This window comes from Podarcis liolepis, assembly GCF_965112155.1.
Source record: "Podarcis liolepis genome assembly, chromosome: 13".
NCBI classification, from domain to species: domain Eukaryota; kingdom Metazoa; phylum Chordata; class Lepidosauria; order Squamata; family Lacertidae; genus Podarcis; species Podarcis liolepis.
In genome coordinates, this window is record NC_139573.1 from 55,961,497 (window position 1) to 55,983,024 (window position 21,528).

Consider the following 21,528-nt stretch of genomic DNA (forward strand, 5'->3'; position numbering starts at 1 on the left):
ACTGCAGAGGCGAGATGGATGGCAGCGCAGGGCAGTCAATGGATGGAGAGAGAATGGGTGCTGCAGCAGCAGCAGCAGCAGCAGCAGCAGCGGAGACAGCTCTGGAGGGTGAAAAGGTGGACTGCACATGCATTAAGCAGCCAGCCTTCAAGAACAGCCTTCTGTGAACTGCTCATATTTCACTCAGTATTTCAACACTGGGCTACTACATTCCATTAGCATTGCCGGGTAAGACATGCACTTTGATTAATGTTTCTGCAGCTTTTACTAGAATGAGCTACAAGAAAAATGTACTGCTTGTCTTTCACAGCATTTTATCTACAAAATAACCTTCAGGTTCAACTATGGAAAACTATGCTGCTGCTGAAACCAAGCAGTTCTGGCCAAATTGGGCTATCTAACAAGAAGAAGCTGCTCTGAGCTCCTAGGATAAGGAGTTGTGCATAGTGTGTGACAAACAGCAGCAGCTGATGCCTCAAAAAGTGGGGCAGTAGCAGCACTACAAGTTTCCCCAGACTTTGTTGCGCTGCTTCCCAAAGATCCTCCCTCCCTACTCTGTCCCAGTTCCGCCCCTTCTGACAGCTGTGATAGGTAAATGAAAACCATGTTCAATAGATGACAGACAAGAGGAGAGTCGTAATCTTCACATCGTCACGCACCTCTTCCATAGGCATGTGGCTGGAAGCCATTTGAAACAGGAGGTTGGACTAGGTTGGCCTTGGTTGCACTGCATCAGGGATCTTGTCCAGCTCTGATGCAAACCCTACTCCTATTCCTTTGTCCCACTTGTACTCAAAAAAAGTTTTTCTCTTTTTCCCTCTGAGCCCCCTCCCCACAAATTTCTGTCCCATAACATAAATCCTTCTTTCAAAAACAATTCCCCCAATTCTTTCCCAAAAAGGAAAGGAAAGCTTTTTGCCACTCACTCAGGCCAGCTCTGCCTGTTTCCCCTCCAGTCTTATTTAATCCACTCTTGTTTTTCTCACCAAGTTCAGCTGTGGCTCAGACCTGCAATACCTCAAGGACTGCCTCACTGCTTCTACCTGGATGAACCAATCAGGACCCTGAGAGCATCATCTAAGGCCCTTGTGTGCCTCCTCCACAAGAGGTCCAGAGGGTGGCAACACAAGAACAGGGCCTTTTCTGCAGTGGCTCCCCACTTATGGAATGCTCTCCCCAGGGAGCCTCACCTGGCACATTCGTTACAGATCTTTACAATGCCTTCATTAGACATACCTGTTTAACTCTCAGGGCTTCCCCTACAGAAGACTGGGGATTTAAATTTGGCTTTTAGCTATCCCTAGCCCCTCCACTTCCGAAAATGACCCTCCTATTCCCAGGAATCTCTGAAGGGAGAACCAGTTTTAGCTGTAAACATACCCATAGCATGGTACATGTTTTATGAACAATGCTCCTAGAGATCAGTTCCAATCCAGCAGAAAATATCCACTTATTTAACTGGATAGAGGAGAGGAATAATAAATATGCATTAATGACTGACATATATAATGAAGTCTTTTTCAACACTCAAAAACATTCAGCTCCCTAACACTCCAAACTACAGGCTTTTGTAAAACGCTGGGTTTTGTTTCCCATAAAGGGATCAAAAAACCTCTTTGCCTCCTTAGTGCCACCATGTTTTGCAGTGCAGTTACAGAAATAATTCATCACAACAAATTAAACCAGTAACTTACCAGTCCAGGATCCTGCTTCAGTTCATTCTTTAGGAACCAGCATCGTGCTGAGCGTTTGTTGTGGTGCAGTGCTCTGTGTAGTAGAGAAGGAATGGGCCTTAGCTGAAAGAAGAAAAAGAGCCATCAAACACTAGCTAGACTTTTAGACAATACTTCACCAACTAGTTATCCGGACCAGATATTGCTTTGTAGCAGCACAAGGAATACACTAATTGGAAATGTCCCAAACCTGTCAAAATTACATGTGCAAAAGCACTTCTTAATGGACTGCAATTCTCCAAGGTCTCTGGTCTGCCCAGTATTGTGGGGATGATTAGGGAGGCAGGAGAGGATATATTATTTAATAATATCCTTCCTAACTTGCGCTAGCAAGTTCCATATTCTAGCAGAGTTCCAAACATCCCCCTTTTTAAATTACGCAGCGATCAGCTTGTTGCTGGATCATATGAGTCTTACTATTAAAGATTCCTTCCTGGTAAAATCCCTTCTGATTCCTCTTAAAAAAGAATAAACACAAGAATCTGATTCATGTTAATATAAAAGTACAGTAGTTTACTCACAGATTCATTCGAGTTCACAGACATATCCCTGAAGGCAGGCTTAGGTTACATAACAACTAGAACTATTCCATGAAGAAGTGAGTCCCAAGTGACTGTGACTAAGCAGTCACTTCTCCAAACACACAGCAACATACAAAATGGAGAAGACACACTGATCAGAACATGGAGGCTGTGTGCTCCTCCATGCTAGTACAACAGACCACACCCTCATTGAGTCACATGTAGTGGAAGTCTGTCCCAGCTCAGGAGGAAACAGGAAGTCTTCGCCTGAGTGGTACAAAACATCCCCTAATATGTCCACTGTAGGAATGTTGTACTTGACTGCAGTTTTACATCCCACAAGTATAACCAGAAGGAAAAACTAAAGCAAGATGTCAAACTAGCCATGAATTGAAAACCAGACTGAGCCAACCATATTTCCCCTTCAAACTGGAATTGAATCTAAATAATTATTGAAAGTCAGTTGAACCTGAATTAGAAGTTAACCAAAAAACAAACCCCAGTCTATTGATTCAGAAACAGATGCAGTGTTTTAACATTTGGTGGTAAATTGACTGGGTCAAGCAGAAGCTATAATGAGCACTTAAAATCAGAATTTGGGAGTTGGTCTAGGCTTCTGTACCTGACTTACCTCATTAAGACTGCAATCCACTGTAACTTGCTAGGAAGTCATGAAACAAGTGAAAAAGGACAACATTTTTGTGTACTTTAAAATATATTACCCATACGGCAGTGCTCAGCTAGCATCTATAGCTTTTTGCTATTGTTTATTATTGTTTCTTAACATTTGACCTAAAGGCTTGCATATGCAACAGCCCTTAGACTGCATCTTACATGGTTGGGGCGGGGGGGGGTGTGGCTGTTGCATCCTCCTCGCACCATGTTCCCCAGATCCCAGCCTTCCAAGACTGCTCGGGGATGGTGGCATGGGGATGTGGCAGTCGTGCGCCCTTCAGTCCCAACCTCACCTTTGCTGGCGAGGCTGGGAACAAGAGGTGTATGTCTGTTGCACTCTTCTCATGCCACCCTCCCCAGATCCGCAGAGGGCAGGGCAGGCACAGTGGGTACTGTTTGTCCTCTGCCCCTCTCCTTGCCCCCCTCTCTCTTTCACACACACACAGGTGCCAATGAGACACACTCTGCCGCTGCATTAGTGAAAATTGTGTAGCTGACATGCATTTAATATATTCACTTTGTATTTGTGCACCACTAGTCATTTATAAGACATGTGTTGGACACATATGAAGTTAGGAGGCTTTCCTGGTAGTCATCAAGTTTGTTTTCAGTTTGGCGCTAGCTATATACCTGTTTTTGTTCTATTGGATATTTTGGATATACTAGTTTTAATCAGTTTAACCCTGGAATTTTTGTCTATTCCACTGCTTGGTGTTTTGTGGTTCTGTTATTTTTATTGTGTAAAAACGAACAGCCTCATACCTGGCATTGCTCAGGAATTCTAAGAAAACAAAAGATCAGTTCTGTTTTGAAAGGTCCATTCCACCATCTTGATTCAAAATGGTGTCCAATTGCATTCAAGGAAAGGTGAAAACCTGCTTCTTGATATCAGGAACCATAATGCAAAAGTTGGTTACAACCTTAAGAGGTGCCCAGATGCAAACAGACAAAATAATTTCCTATAATACCTTGTAGGTAGTAACTGTTAAAAACACTTGGCAAGCATTCTTAGGATGCAACACTATATACACACACACACACACACAATTACATAGGAGCAAGTTGCTTTGAACCCAAAAGGGCATACTTCTGAATAGGTATGTACAGGATGGTGCTCTTTAAAATTCACAAATAATGAAAAATAAATTCTGTCTGATGGTATACTTTTCCCTTCTTCACTTTGGTTTGCTGCCTATCACCCAGTCAGTGTTCCCTGGGGAAATTTGTCTTTGGTTCAATTCACAGCTGTCCTTTCTCTCACTACCTTTGCACTGATTGTGAGTGCTCAGACCCCATCCCTAGATTTATATACCTGTCAAAATCAATTGCCATTCCCCCACAATGTTCTGATCTTTTCCCACACTTCCCAGCCATAATTTTTCATGCATATGTCTCCTTCTTTATTCCCAATGCAACAAACTTCTTTTATTTCTCTACACTTGTTCAGAAACGTTGACATGTACACTGCATGTTTTCAGGTATCTACTTTCCTTTCCTTGTTTTAGTCTACAAAATCTTCAGATTATATATCCAAATGATAGTTTGACACATATTGACCTGAGACTGGCAGAATGGAAAGTCACTGTCGGTAAACCTCACCTCTATATCACCCCAACTGCAATATGTGGACAATAATACTGACCTACCTTAAGGAGTTGTTTGAAGTAGTCAGGATTTTAATAAAGGGCTATATAAATACTCATCATCATAATTTGTTAAAAATTATGGGTAGTAATCATCTAAGTTTTACTCAGAGTAGATACACTGAAATTAATGAAACTGACTAAGTTGTGCCCATTAATTTCAATGTGCCTACTATGAGTAAAACTTACTTGACTATCACCTGCTAAGTCACATGTCTCACTCTTTGAATGACAGTTCCAGTTCTAAGTTTACTGGCTTTTTGGCACATACAGATTTAATATACTAGTCATGGATGTAGCCAAGAGGGGGCAGGGAGGGGCAATTGCTCCCCCATTAAGAAAAATCAAGAAAATATGTAGCTAACTGAGGTTCTGCCCCCCCATAAAAGGCCTGCTCCCCCTAACAAAAATCCTGGCTACACCCATGATACTACTTCTATGTACCTATCTCACTTCAAGATTAAGACTGCAATCCTATTCTCACTTACCTGGGAGAAGGCCAACGCAAAAACTTATTTCTGAGTAGACATGCATGCAATTGACATGAAATTGTACTATGAATCAGCAGCTTTCTGCTGGTTGAAGGACTGGCTACTTCTTGAGAACACTGACATTTTGGATTTGGAAGGGTTCAATAATGTATTTGGGTGGCATGCATATTTGTGGTACGACAAGGTTAAAGCCCACAAAGCTTTCAAGAACCATATTGTCAGGAAGGCAGTGTTTAATGTCTGGACAAGATACAAAGATTTACTAGAAAGTAAGACCCCAAGGTGGTTGTCAACAATGGAAGCTAAGGCTCAGAAAAGACTCAATATGGAGGCCAATTGGCCAAAATATTGGGAAATAATAGAAAAAGATGGAGACATATGGAGATTGCAGAGTTTTGAGAAATTAAAGGACAAAGTGCGAGATTGGTTACATTATGCTCAGATCAGGGAGGCCTTTAATATGGACAAAAAAACAGGCTTCCAGGTGGAAAAATCGAAACTAGAAACAGAACTGCTAGAACCAAAAACTAAGGTACTTTCAAGAATGTATAACTTGCTGTTAAAATGGAACACTCAGGATGAAACGGTTAAATCAGCTATGATAAAATGAGCACAAGACATTGGCTATAACATTATGTTTGCTGACTGGGAACGGTTGTGGACCACCGGTGTGAAATTCACGGCATGTAATGCCTTGAAAGAAAATATTATGAAAATGATATATAGGTGGTACATGACCCCAGTCAAGCTTGCAAAAATATACCATTTGTCAGACAATAAGTGTTGGAAATGTAAAGAAACTGAAGGAACATTCTTTCACCTTTGGTGGACGTGCCCAAAGGTTAAGGCCTTCTGAGAAATGATCTATAATGAACTAAAAAAGGTATTTAAATATACCTTCCCTAAGAAACCAGAGGCCTTCCTTTTGGGCATTGTCGGCCAAATGGTGTCTAAGAAGGACCGGACTTTTTTATGTATGCGACAACAGCAGCAAGAATACTCGTTGCAAAGTACTGGAAGACTCAAGATTTGCCCACTCTGGAAGAATGGCAGATGCAACTGACAGACTACATGGAATTGGCAGAAATGACTGGCAGAATCCGAGACCTGGGAGAAGAGATAATGGAAGAGGACTGGAAAAAATTTAAGGACTATCTGCAAAAGTATTGCAAATTGTATGAATGTTAGAATGATGCAGGATATAAAGATAATATGACACTAGTAACATAATGGAAAAGAGTATGAAAATAACCGAATTACAAGAACAAAAACGAAATTTGAATAATATTATGTCAAGTTAAAATAATTAAATATTTGATAACAAAGGGAATTGGAGACATAATAGTTGAAGGGTACAAATTAAAACAAATTTAAAGTGAGGATGAAGCACTGCTGAACATGATTTTTTAACCGGGAACACAGGAAAGGGAGATGTGAGGGAGTCTGAAAAGAAGGTTATGGAAATATGGTTTATGAAACCTAATTTTGTTGTATGTTTTTTATATGATCTTTTTTCCTGTTTTATGTGTATTTTTTCATTTTGGTGATGGTGTTTCTTATTGTTCTTGGACTGTATATGTGTATGGTGTTTGTTGTTTAAAATCTTTAATAAATATTATATTAAAAAAAAAGACAGCAATCCTATTCTCACTTACCTGGGAGAAGGCCAACGCAAAAACTTATTTCTGAGTAGACATGCATGCAACCCATCAAACAACCACTGGTGGTCTCAACTCCACCGTTAATGTGGTTAGCACGTACCTGCATTGTTATACGTTAGCATGGCAGCAGGTACCTGTTAGGATCCCATCCCCACAGACACAGCTATAGCTGTTATGCTTGGAATTGTGATATCGCAAGCCAAGTACCTGTTAGTCTGACCTGCTGGGTTCCTGCCTCTCTCCACCTGGCCCAGGGTGGGGTATTTGGGGGAAAGTTTTGTCTGGAGTTTTTGCTGTTACCGATATTAATTTTTTGTATCTTTATTTTTATGTGGAAATTGTTCAGTTTGCTTATGTAGTTTTTGATGTGTTTTACTTATTTTTATGACTACTTTGTTATGTTTGTAACTATGTAAATCTTTTCATATTGTAAGCCACCTTGAGCAGTGTTTTTAACTGTGGAAAGGCAGCATACAAATAAAATGATGATGATGATGATGATGTTAGCAGCAATTATTTCAGGCAAATTGTTTTTAACCAAGTTGTGTCTGTACCTGGGAGGAAGACAACCTCCATTTCCAAGATACTATTTGACTCACGGCTCCACATTCTGAGCTATTTGTCCATTCACACATACAGTATACAACATTTTCTCAAGGTCATTGGCTAGACCTGCACCTTTTTAATTAAATACATCACAATTTAGAACAACACATATATTAATGCATTCATGGAATATACTATTCGCTAGCTCCCTTTACACTTTTTTGTTTTGATGTTGTTCATTTTATATGTTTTATAATTAACATGACCTGAGTTTAGCGAGACATGAATGAACCATAGTATCTTCAAATTTACTTGAGAGTAAATGCACAAAACAACCTAAAGCATAATTTCACTTGCTCATCTGCTTTGAGTGTGCTGTGAAGCATGACTGCTCCACCTGTAGCTAAGTCTCATTTGGGATTCACCAGCCTCCACACTTGCCTGCAATGTGCCCACAGCCTAGTCTCTCTCCCATCTGACAAGCTTTATTTGCACTTTGGTTCACAATAAATATACTTAACCTTGCCCTCTCTAGAATCCACACCTCACCAAATTCCTCCATGAGATGGTCTGAGGGCTATTAAACTCTCCCCCCCCCCCACCGCCCCTTTAACATGGCTAGGAAGAGCTGGAGCACCTGGAACAGGCAGAAAGTGCTTCTCCTGCTGATGTGCAGGCTGCAAATGAGGGTGCAAATGCCACTGGAGTGTTAGGAGGTGATGCTGTGGCAGCCATGTTTGTTCACCATACAGTATCTCAGAGAATCATCATGTCTTGATGCTCTCAGGGCCATTTGTGGCCTCTGTGAAGTTGTGGGTGAACATATCAGACGACACAGAGATTCTCCAAACAGCTCTTGTTTATTCAAAGGCCAGGACAGAACTGAACTGAAGGGCTCAGCCTGCTTATATAGAGCTCCAGTACCACGTTACTGTAACAACTTTCTAAAACTATCCAATCACTGAACGTCACTTTCGATCCTTCATTTGCATAACTATCTACAGTATCCCCCTGCTGGCCCAGGGTGAGAACTTCAGTACATAACAGCCTCACTTGAATTCAACATGTGTCAGTAATGGTAGCAACTGCATAATTTTACAGTTTCTCCTTTTAAAGTGTTGATCCTTCAAAAACCTCAACTGTGCTCTGAATCTAATGCTAGTCTATGAATACACTGCCATATAACCAAAGGGCACAATTTGTCTAGACATTACATCCATAGCACTGAGTAATTTCTTTCTAGCTATTGATTATCTAATGATCCTTTTAACAAGGCACTCCTGTTATGTCTGATTGATGTGGGGAATACATTTCCTCCTTCCTTTTCAGAAGTTAAATGTCAATTTGGAGATGGAAGATCAAAACCATCAAACCAATTAAACTTCTGCTATATTGCTTCCTTGACACACACAACAAATCTATATTACTGCGTCTGTGATTTTATATAGCTAGAATGCAAAAGGTAATAAAATTAGCCAAGTAACAATGGCAATAAGGATCATTTAAATGGCTCTTTCAATACAAAGCACTTCATGTTCATTACTTCACTGCAATCCTTACAACAACTCTGTAAGGTAGGTTTGTATTACCATATTATTCCCATATTGCAGATGAGGTGCTGAGACAGACTAAAATGGGTGTATCTTTGTATCTTAGTCTTTTAGCCTATGCTGCTAAAAGCAAAGCATCTGGTAATTCAACATGCTACAGCTATTTACAAATTCTATCCGCTTAGAACAAATGTAGACTTTCACAATGTAGCACAACACACAAGCAGTGAGAACGTGCACAAGAACATAAGGAGAGCCTGCTGGATCATGCAGTGGCCCACCTAGTCCAGCATCATGTTCTCACAGGGGTCAACCAGGGAGCAGAACATGAGCCCAAGAGCAGCAGCACTCTCCCCTCGCGTGGTTTCCAGCATTTTGAAACAGTGCTGTCTCCAACTGTGGAGGCAGAGCATGGCCTTCAAGGCTAGGAGCCACTGACAGCCCTCTCCTCCCATCAATTGGTCAAATCCGCTTTTCAAGCTATCTATGCCAGTGGTGGCACATATCTTCCCAGCGCCTGGGGTGGGTGTGCCTGGCTGTGACGCGCAGTGTAAATTAATAATGCAGAGTTTTTAAGTGAAAGAATAAGAGCTTTACTGAGTTAAAATGTTGTTGTTGTTTAGTCGTTTAGTCGTGTCCGCCTCTTCGTGACCCCCTGGACCAGAGCACGCCAGGCACTCCTGTCTTCCACTGCCTCCCGCAGTTTGGTCAAATTCATGCTGGTAGCCTCGAGAACACTGTCCAACCATCTCGTCCTCTGTTGTCCCCTTCTCCTTGTGCCCTCCATCTTTCCCAACATCAGGGTCCTTTCCAGGGAGTCTTCTCTTCTCATGAGGTGGCCAAAGTATTGGAGCCTCAGCTTCAGGATCTGTCCTTCCAGTGAGCACTCAGGGCTGATTTCCTTCAGAATGGATCGGTTTGATCTTCTTGCAGTCCATGGGACTCTCAAGAGTCTCCTCCAGCACCAGAATTCAAAAGCATCAATTCTTCGGTGACTGAGTTAAAATAAACTTCTTCATAAAGAACATGGTTCCAAACAGTTTGACTGAGATTACATACTGACTCTGCTCACCACTGAGGCAGACTGACTCTGACTGAAATCTTACAGAGAACACACAGAGAAAATGGCTGCTAAGTCACACGTCAGAGTGACTCCACAGTTAACAGTTAGGCCTGAATAACTTGACTAGGCCCAAATGACTGTGCAGTCCCAGCACTTCCCAGCCTGCTTTGCTGCTTCTGCTCTCGTGTGTCTTTGTCCCATGCCAGGGCGCACTGGGGGGCAGGGCATGGAGGGTGACATGAGGAGGACGCAGCAGGGCAGGCAGGCATCCTTCCAATCTGCCCAGTTGGCCTAAGAAGCAAAATGCGACCCTGGAAGAAACCGCCCCCAGAGCAATGCCCCCCCCTCACGCTGCCCCCACTATGCCTCTGAGTGACCATCACTGTCTCCTGGGGAAGCAAGTTCCATAGTTGGACTACGCCCTGCATGAAGTAGTACTTTCTTTTATCAGTCCTGGCCTGCAAAACTATTGAGAATGTCGCCGTGATCAGACTGTATCTGGTTGGCACAGGGGACCCCCAGAATAGACCCAGCCAACAAGGTCCTTTAGATTTGGGTAGGGGCAGCTCCACGCAGTATGTCTGCAGTGGGAAATATCTGTGTTAGACATGGTACACGTCCAAACCCAGATTGGCTTAGGTTTTTTTGTCTGAGATACCTTCAGGTCACTCCCAATCAGAGCTACTTTGGATGAAGAAGGCCACAAAACCATGCGCTGTTGAGTGCCCTGGAGCACCGAGCCATAAGACACCTTCAACTGAGACCTCAGCTGAGACTCAAGTTGCAAGGGGCATAGGGCTTGGTAAGTTACTTCTCCACAAAGAAACCCCGCTAGCAACCTTTAAAGATGCTATTTCTCAGCCATTGAGAGGCTATGTTATGAGTGGCCTGTGATATCTTGATAGAGTCAGAAACTGGATTGAAGATGTATAGATTATTGTGCCTTTGATGTATTATTTGAACATGGAGATTTGGACTTCTCCTTTAAGACTTAAATGTTTCGAGAAATAGGAAGCTCTAGCAGCATTAGATAAGTGGCTGAAGCTTTAATAAACACTGATAACATTTGATATTTTAAGGACTTTAATATTGAAGTAACTGGATGAAAGATTTGATTTCCCATCCAGCTCCCTATACTGGAAATTAGTATGCAATCGAGTCTGATGAGGAACTGAAGGGATTAGGGATCCCAAAAAATCTATTCTGTGCACTTTAAATGCTGTGGGATATTTATGAGATTATTTTAATTCTCTCTTTTGATTATTTATGATTATTTTGAGACTGAGCTATTATTTTAGGATACTGAGCTACATTCATACTTTAACAATTTGTAATTAGAGAACTGGAAAATGATCAAGAGGATCAACTAGCTGAAAGAAGAAAGGCTGTGAATATCTAAGGAAAAAATATACTGCCATCAAAATATAGCAGGGAGAGGAGTTCCAAGATGCGCCTTAGGAATGTCTTAATTGTGGAAAGACAAACCATTTTTGCTTAGTTAAAAAGAAAACTAAATCTGTAAGGAATAAGTTGACACAGGTACTTTAAGTATATATTGTCGAATTACTGTCAGTTAACCATTTTAAATTAATATAGTTAATGCTTATAGTAATGGTTTGTTAAGAATGTTAACTGCCAGGCAGAGGGATGGTGAAAGCCAAGTGGTGCTTGGACAAAGTGGTTAACAATTCCATGGGAGTCATGCGGGCACATGTGAATTCGAAGGGGATGAAAACCTCTCTGACATTTGCTTAAATCTGGGTATGTGTGTGATTTAACCACATAGCCATGTATCAATAAATACTTCTTTAAAACTCTGTTCCAAGTGGCCTCTTTAAAAAGGGATGGGTCTTTGTTAATGTTTTACTCAGAGCCTATGTACCATGTTACACAGTAAAATAACTGTGGACTCTCACCTTAAGAATAGCCCAACCTAGGAGAAATCTTACTGCTGTCTGCATATATAGCCTCATTTAATACATCTGTTATGCCAGCATCTCTATGGAGCCTGAATGAAAAAAATCAAGCTTCAACAGACAACATACAGATCACCTTCAGACTTGCTCCAAAGGGACCAAACTAGGTTTCATTTTACTCTGTAGCCACCATTTCTAACAGTGCATTCCTATTCATTTCTACTTTGAAGTAAGCTTCTATGTTACTGAAGATGCACTCTCATATATATCAGCAGCTCTTGCCACATTTCAACTTCTACAGTTTTCTGCCATAAACAACAGCAGGTGAGAGAGAGAGAGAGAGAGAGAGAGAGAGATACTGTTTTGTGGGAAACAAAAGTATAACTTCTCAGAAACTATTGAAGCTGTTTTGACAGTTCCAGTGAGAATGGCTCATTAAGAAAAATTAATATTTTGTGACACTGTATTTTGGAGGGAAAGGCCCTTCTCCAGTATTAATCGAAGCAATGAGACTTCTAATTTCCAGATCTCTTACGTTAGCAGGTTAGAAGAAACTGTCTATCAAAGAGCTGGTTTCCTGTGACACCAGGTCTGTTTTAATAGTCTGGAGCAGGGGTAGGCAACCTAAGGTCCATGGGCCACAAGCGGCCCACGGGGGTCGTTTAACCGGCCCATGAGCCGCACCTGAACCAAGCCGCCATCTCGGCGAGTCCCTGCGCTAAACCAGCACAGCGCAGCGTGGGGACTCGCTTCCACAGTGCCAGAAATCACATCTGTGCAGACGCAGATGCTGGAAATCGTGGCTGTGCGCACAATCCGGCCCACAGAGGGATCTCCACTGGAGTGAACCAGCCCAGGCGAGGTAAACCTTGCCGACCCCTGGTCTGGAGGAAGTTTAGAAAAACTTGGAAGTCTGAAGCATTCAGTGCCTTATGCTAGGTCAGGCTACCTGTAGTGCACGACTCTCGCCACCTCAGAAGTGTGCCCTCCAACACATGCAGGGTGATGGTGGGGGCAGAGCACAGTATACTCACCCCTGCTCATGTATTGCTTTTACAGGTGAGCAGAACCAGGGCCGGCCCAAGACATTTTGGCACCCGAGGTGAAACACAATATGGTGCCCCTCCCTCCCTGCCAAGGGAGTAAAGATCTACATCAGGATCTGCTGCCCCTGTGTATCCTGCTGCCTGAGGGGGTCACCTCACTCTACCTCATTGGTGGGCCAGCCCTGAACAGAATGCCTAAGAGCCCCATTCGGTCATTAAATTGGGCTGCTTCATTCAAAAAAGGCCAAATGCAATCTTTAAATATTTATTGCACAATATTTTGGGACTCCAAAATATCTGAAACCTTGGGGGGCTATTCTCAGTCAGTGTAGACCAGCCTTTCTCAACCATGGTTCCCCAGATGTAGTTGGACTATAACTCACATCATCCCTTGCTAGCAGGACCAGTGGTTAGAGACGGTGGAAGTTGATTTTATCTTTCAGAGCCTGTGGGAGATCTTGTTCACAGACCTCGTGCGTCCTGTTTCCTTTGGATAAGAGAGCATGCTAGAGACTTGCACTATTCCTGCAGTATCGGTTTGCATGTGAAGTTGCCTCCCACTGAAGTTGCCTAGTCCACTGTCACCCCAGGGCCTTCTCAGTGGTGGCTGCTCCCAGTCTTTGGAACTCTCCCTAGAGAAGCTAAACTGGCTTCCTCCTTTCTGTCCTTCCGTTGACAGGCAAATACTTTCCTGTTCCAACAGGTTTGGGGAACGGACTGCTTTTAATGAAAAGGCTGGTGCTTTGCTGCTTTTATTGTAATTATCTGCATGTTTGCAATAATATATTTTGGCTTAATTGCTTTTTAATTATTTTTCTTATCTGTAAGCTGCCTTGAGTCCCTGTCAGGGAGAAAAGTGGGGTATGAGTAACAACAACAACATAAGTAGTAACTTTCCAGAGTCCCTTGCAGCCATGGTACCTGAAATCCTTTAACTGAGAATGTTATGGATTGAATTTTGGGCCTTCAACAGACAATGTATATGCTCTGCCATCGAGCTATAGCTCTTCCCTGGTACTCCGTTTATATATTTGTTTCTTTACAGAATATCAGTTTCTCAAAAATGAAACAACCACCCCTGAATCATGCTGACAGAAAAACACACGTGCCGCAATGTGCTTCAGTTTTAGCAGACAAGCTAAAACTCTTCAACATCCTGTGCACCCAAAATTCAAGCCTTCTGCACAATGTTTTTTATCAGCTCCCACTAGCTGGGGAACATCAGGATAAATTAGCACTAAAACGCCTGTGCATTTTCATGAGGACTTTTTATATAAAAACATCACAAAGTGATGTAGGAAAGTGGAGAGCTGAATTTAAGATGGAAAAACTGAAAGAAACCAAAATTAACCCATTCCTTTCCTCAGCTGAAGCCCGACTCCCCTTCCTGAGATGGCTGCCTGATTTCACTGCTTTAAATCAAGTGTATCCAACATGCCTGCCTACACTTATTCAGCAGGCTTTGTACTACTTATTTGCATCCTTTTGAACACAGAAGAAAAATAATGCATCTTAATAATTTTATGCAGTGACATTCATTACACGCTCACTGGTACCTATGTGAAATGTGATCCTCTCAAGTGTGAAAGTGTGTATTTCCATAGAAAGCTAGTCTTGTACAGTTTCTAAGCTGATTTGGAGGTCGGGAGGCTGTGCGGTTCTCACTCTCTCGGTGACCTAGTACACATCAAAATCTTGTTGTATTCTTTGGTAAACTGACTTGTTAATTCATATTTGAAGAAGTGTATCTGAAGAAGTGTGCATGCACACGAAAGCTCATACCAAGAACTAACTTAGTTGGTCTTTAAGGTGCTACTGGAAGGAATTTTTTTATTTTGTTAATTCATGTTGCCTTGAGATGAGTAGCTTGTATTATTGTGGTTTTGGTTATGAATTTTGTTCTAATGCTATAATTGGATTCCCCCCCCCACCCTATATTAGATGCTATGGGGCTTGTCAACCGGAGAAGGTAGCCCTCCTATGAGAAGGAAAACTCTGATCCTAAACCTCTCCTGCCTTGTGGATTATCTTCAGGAGAAGAAAAGGCTCAGGAGGAAACCCTCCACAAATCCAGAGCGGAGCCCCTAAGATGGTGGGATTGCGCCTTGTACACCTTCTTCCAGAAACTCCCACGGCCAAGCTGGTGCCAAATGTATTGCTCTGCTTTCCTTTGGGCCACATCAGTGAGGCTGAGATGGCCCAGAACCTCCACACCCTGCGCCCTGGAGCGGTCACTTTGGTGCTGATAACACAGTGGCATGACTTTACCCCTGGAGGTGCAGTCCATTATCTCTCAAGACAGACGGATGCCAACAAAATGCTTTGGGAAATAAAAGTGAGTAATAAGTATTAAATGAAATTGAAATAAAAATGGGGCCGGGAGGCTGTGATATTGGCCCCTGGCCAATGTGATAGAAGATGCAAAGGCACAGTTTTGATTAAGTGCAAAGTTTAGGGCAGGTTGGGTGGGGGAAGACAGGCGAGAAACTTGCGTTACCCCCTTCTGGTCTACCTACTGGGTTTTGACACGGCACACCTACAAGCTCTGACTGAAGACAAAAGCTGGTGATCAATTTCCTTACAGTAAGATTATAGGCTTTAACAGTTCAGCACTAATATATATCACTTAAACAAAATAACAGAGGTTGCAAGTCACTGAAGTGACAGGACTGAATATGAAACCTGTAATTATGCATTTAATCATTGACTAGGCCCTTTCTTCATTCTGCACTCATTTCAGCACAGGGACATAATTTTGCAGCTAGCACAAGTCATGACCCAGGAGGCAGTTAAACAGCTGTGTAAAATAGAATGGTCTTTTTTTATTCCAGCTCACAAATAGAAGTCTTTCAGTCTAGTAGTAATAACAATAATTTATTAAATGCCAGAAACAGCTTTGCAAAGCAGTTGCTACTTCGAAAAATAACATAAATTTCAGCTCGCCTCTCCATGCCTGTGCTCTTGCATTGCTTGCCAGCTCAACAAGCCCTCCTCAAGACTGGAGGGGACTTCATATCCTGGAGTGGTATCCTCTGGAGTGGTACCCTCCTGTTGTACTTGAAGCACCCTTTTGGAAAAGATCATACAGGCCACCCCTGTTTTATAGCTATGAAGCCTTTCTCACACAGGTAAACAGAGAGCAACATCCATATAAGGCCTATACAAAGCCAGTCCTTCCATCAGCTTCAGCTGGTGGCCCAGCTGCACCCCTATTTGGACAGAGACAGCCTAACTCCTGTCATCTATGCTCTGGTAACCTCTAGATTAGATCACTGTAACATGTTATACCTGGGGCTGCCTCTGAAGACAGTTTAGACATGTCAGCTTGTAAAGAATACAGCAGCCAGGTTGCTCACCAGGGCAAAATGGTTCGAGCATATAATGCAAATCCTGGACAGACTACATTCACTGCTGATTACTTTCCAGGCCCAATTCAAAGTGCTGATTTTGACCTATAAAGCCTTAAACGGCTCAGGACCTCAATACCTAAACAACTACCTCTCCCTTTATGAGCAGACCTGGACTCTGTGATCATCATTTGATCTGAGGCCCTTCTTCATGAGACCCTTCATAAGAGGTCCGGAGGGTAGCAACACAAGAAGGGGCCTTTTCCGCGGTGGCTCCCTTTGTGGAATGCTCTCCCCAGGTAGGTTCGTCTGGAGCCTTCATTACATATCTTTAGGCACCACACAAAAACTTTCTTCTGTAACCAGGCCTTTGTCCTTTAACTATCTGTGGCCTTTTAGATGTGGATGGGATGCTTTTAATGCATTTATTTTCCTTCCTGGTTTTAACGTACTGTATCTATGTGGTGGTTTTTTGTTTGCTTGTTTGAAAGTTGCTTTGGATCACCCTGGGCAAGACAAAGCAACTAACAAATTTAATAAATGAAGTAAACAAAGAAATAAAATCGACAGAATATATATCCACTGGTGACAGATGGATCAGTGTGGTGCAATGCATGAACTGTTGGACCACAGCTCTAATGCTCAGCTGGTAAATTGTGCTAGTTATCTTTTTGTCTAACCACCAAGTTGTTGTGAGGATAAAATGGGAAAATGCAATGCACAGAATACCAACCCCTTAGAATAACAGACTTTTCTTAACCTGGATAAGTATGTATTTAGGTTCAGGCAACAAAATGTCTTTGTTTGGATGCTATGCTTACATTAATACACTAGATCCCCTTTGCTCAGCTGTAGTACATAGGCACCATAGACCTATCGGTTCAGGAAACTGTCTACTTACCGTATTTTTCGCCCCATAAGATGCACTTTTTCCCCTCCAAAAATGAAGGGGAAATCGGGGTGCGTCTTATGGGGCGGATGCCTGCAAGCCTCGCGCACCCGGCAGGAGGTCCCACCGGGTGCGCGAGGCTTGGGGCGGCAGCCTGTCGCCTGAAGCACGGGGAGCCCTCCGGAGGGCTTCCCCTGCTTCCGGCGAGTGTCAGCAAGCCTCGCGCTCCCGGCAGGAGGTCCCACCGGGTGCGCGAGGCTTGGGGCGGCAGCCTGTAGCCCGAAGCACGGGGAGCCCTCGGGAGGGCTCCCCCTGCTTCGGGCGAGAGTCTGCAAGCCTCGCGCACCCGGCAGGAGGTCCCACCGGGTGCGCGAGGCTTGGGGCGGCAGCCTGTGCTTCTAGGTGCGCGCAAGCAGTCCGCTAGCCTTGGGAGAGCCGCGCGGCTCTCCCAGGGCTAGCGGACTGCTTGCGCGCACGCAGAAGCTTGGGGCGCGCTGAGCTCGGCACGCCCCAAGCTTCTGGTGTAGCGCAGGGGTCCGCTAGCCCTGGGAGAGCCCCGCGGCTCTCCCAAGGCTAGCGGACTGCTTGCCGGCACGCAGAAGCTTGGGGCGCGCTGAGCTCTGCACGCCCCAAGCTCCTGGTGTAGCGCAGCGCACCTGGGGGGGGGGAAATAATTTTTTCCCCTTTATTTCCCTCAAAAAAACCTAGGTGCGTCTTATGGGCCGGTGCGTCTTATGGGGCGAAAAATACGGTAGCTATTTTAATTACAGGAATGCATTTAGCCTGGATGAATTCCAACCAAATCAGGTAGACTGAAGGTTTTTTAGGCTCTCTGGGGGGTGAAGTGGGTATCCTAAAGGTATTCCCAATCTGTTTTTTTTTAAATAAATTTTTATTAAGGTTTCCATATTTTTTGTAACAACAAAAACAAAACAATACAATACAATAAACACAACCAACAAAGAACAAGTACAATTTCAATCTTATTTTCATATAATTTACTTCCCCGACTTCCTCATACCTCCCCTTTCTGTATTCCAATTTCTAATTATTTATTCAGCAAATTCTTCCCTTATTTTATCTTTAAATTTAATCTTACTCATTTTCCTTAGCTTATCCGTTACCGCTAGTAACTGCTTATTTTCTAATCCAACATCATTTTAACACTCATTGATTTTACAGTACTTCTTTAAATAGTCCTTAAATTTTTTCCAATCTTCTTCCGCTGTTTCTCTTCCCTGGTTTCAGATTCTGCTCGTCATTTCTGCCAAACCCATGTAGTCGATCACCTTCATCTGCCATTCTTCCAAGGTGGGTAGATCTTGTGTCTTCCAGTACTTTGCGATGAGTATTCTTGCTGCTGTTGTAGCATACATAATTTTTTTTTTTTATCCTTATTTAACACCCCCTGGTCGACAATACCCAAGAGAAAGGCCTCTGGTTTCTTCGGGAAAGTATATTTAAATACCTTTTTCAATTCATTATATATCATTTCCCAGAAAGCCTTAATCTTTGGGCATGTCCACCAAAGGTGAAAAAAAGTACCTTCATTTTCTTTACATTTCCAACACTTATTGTCCGGCAAATGATAGATTTTTGCAAGCTTGACTGGGGTCATGTACCACCTGTAAATCATTTTCATAACATTTTCTCTTAAGGCATTACATGCCGTAAATTTCATCCCGGTGGTCCACAACCTTTCCCAGTCAGCAAACATAATATTATGCCCAATGTCCTGAGCCCACTTGATCATTGCCGATTTAACCGTTTCATCCTGTGTATTCCATTTCAGCAGCAAGTTATACATTTTTGACAAATTTTTAGTACTGGATTCTAACAACTCACTCTCCAGTTTTGATTTTTCCACCTGGAAGCCAATTTTCCTGTCCATCTTAAAAAGCTCCATTATTTGGTAGTAGTGAAGCCAATCTCTCACTCTCCCTTTTAATTTCTCAAAACTCTGCAGTTTCGGTCTGTCCCCTTCATATTCTAGGATTTCCCAATATCTCGGCCATTTAGACTCCATATTAAGCTTCTTAACAGCTTTTGCTTCCATTGGCGACAACCACCTTGGAGTTTTATTTTCCAGCAGGTCTTTATATCTAGTCCAGACATTAAATAGTGCTTTCCTGACAATATGGTTTTTAAAACCTTTATGAGCTTTAACCTTGTCATACCACAAATATGCATGCCACCCAAAGGTATTATTGAAACCTTCTAAATCCAAAATGTCTGTATTCTCAAGAAGTAGCCAGTCCTTCAGCCAGCAGAATGCTGCCGCTTCATAGTAAAGTTTAAAGTCTGGCAGGGCAAATCCCCCCCTTTCCTTTGCATCAGTTAAAATCTTAAATTTTATTCTGGGCTTTTTGCCCTGCCAGACGAATTTTGATATATCTTTCTGCCACTTCTTGAAACAATCCATCTTGTCTATAATTTGCAATGTTTGAAACAAAAATAACATTCTTGGCAATACATTCATCTTTATGACCGCAATTCGACCCAACAAGGAAAGCTTCAAGAAGGTATTCCCAATCTGGAAGCTCCAGATACCTTGAAGTTGCAGAGAATCCAGAGAATGCTGACTTGGACTGTCTCTTATCAAATTATGACATTTCCCAAAGCTCTCGATATAATGACAGCAGGGAGGGAGAGGAGATGATGCAGTTTTCTTACAGACAACTCTTGCTACCAACCAAAGAACAACTTTTTTCAGGCTCCCATTTTTACTTCCAATTACGGTGCTTTTGGCAGGGATGTAGGAGGGAACACACCGGTTGTCAACTGAGCAGAAAACAAATCTCTCAAAACTCACATACCGTGTAATATTTATCATAACTACTGCACCAATTGTTCTGACATCTCACAGGCCATTTTGGAGAGGTACCTCTATGATGTATGCTGTTTTCATAAAAATTGTGATAGGGAGGCAAGTCTTCTAACCTCGGGTCAAATTTTAAGGTGCAAAACTCTCTGACACCTAGCCAGAATTTCAGCAGGTTTCCTACACTTCTATGGCGTATGGTTTTCAAATTGTCCAGAATACAATAGGAGAGATAAAAGGGAATCATTTTCTTAACCAGTGCATGCCATTTAAAAAGCCTATCCTTTCAGAACACCCTCCCAACCTGTCCTTCTGACATCCTCCAATTTTGCCCAAAAGAAGAGTTATAGCCTTTTCAAATTTCCCCTTATTCATGAATGGAGCTTCTGTTCTCCAAAAACAAGGTTCTGATTTGAACTAGAGGCAAAGTAGGCAGCCTCCAAATTAGGGCCTGAAGCAAATCTTGCACTTGGTGCATACCCATAACTTAAAACAATAAATACCTTCCAATTTATTTTAATTTTTCACCAGAAAAACAAATCAATTAATCAAACTGCCAAGTGTTATTTTCTGATACTGAAAAGTTTTTAAAAACAAAAGCCGCAATTTTGAGCCCTTATTTTTTTTACACAGTGGTTTGTTTGCTTTTTAAAAAGAAACATAGTGCAACTGATTAAATTAGATGTCTTGACTTAAACCACTTACATGATTGCATGCAAAGGAAAAGCAGATGGTCTATGTTATGCTAATTTGATTTCTTGCTATAAACATTGATAGAGAAAAGGCTTCTGCTGAAATTTTTCAGGAAGATGGGTATGCATTGTATTTCTTTAAAATGAATCCCATAATTCTATGAATTCTAAGCAAGCAAATCAGTCTGTCCAATGCATCCCCGCATTTAAAAAAACAAATATGTGTGTGTGATGCCCTAGATGCTGTATCAATTGCAGTGCTTCTGTGACCTATTTATGTTATGAAGCTTCAACATCTATACACTACTATAAATCTGAGGTTTCCTGTGTTCATACTTTTTTTGCCAAACCTGTGTGCAGAAGAGAAGCCTGATACACATGAATATCGCACACAGCAAATCTGCAGAGAATAATCCCTCTCCTGCCCACACCACACCCTATAATACTGTTAAACGACACAATAGTACAGAATGTAAAAATTGTAAATAAGGGGCTATGGTCCCTACAGGAGTATTTTGATCTCAACCATAATAAAGAAACAGATTTAAATACAGTATGGGATGCGAGCAAGGCGGTAATGAGAGGCTTTTTAATCCAACGAAGCTCACACCAGAAAAAAAAATAAGCGAAAAAAAGAAACAGGAGAGTCTGCAGGCCTTAACTGCTAAAGAAAAAGGAATTAAATATTAAACCTGGGAATAAAGATATTCTATGAGCAATCAAAATGATCCAAGCCCAATTTTCATTGTTGATTTCTATCAAGTAAAATTAATGAAACATAAAAGTTTTGAATTCACAGATAAGCCAGGTAAATTGTTGACTTGGCAACTTAAAAAAGAAAGGAAGGCCAAGATAATAAATAAGGTTATTGATGAAGGGAAACACTTGACAAATTTGAAAGACATAAGAAAGGTCTTTGTAAAATTTTATACAA

At 42.1% G+C, this 21,528-nt stretch overlaps 1 protein-coding gene across 7 annotated transcripts in view; it reads right to left on the reverse strand.

Moving 5' to 3' along the window:
• Positions 1 to 21,528, reverse strand: part of LOC310692376 (poly(rC)-binding protein 3-like) — a 256,230-nt gene that overhangs the window by 176,485 nt on the left and 58,217 nt on the right. For 4 of the 7 annotated variants that reach the window (XM_083473289.1, XM_083473283.1, XM_083473292.1 and 1 more), the window contains exon 2: positions 1,695 to 1,796. The gene's annotated coding sequence lies outside the window, so the exon portion shown is untranslated. Of the gene's footprint in view, positions 1 to 1,694; positions 1,797 to 9,892; positions 9,983 to 21,528 lie in introns of those variants that run through there. The other 3 variants (XM_083473279.1, XM_083473276.1, XM_083473294.1) reach the window with 1 other exon arrangement.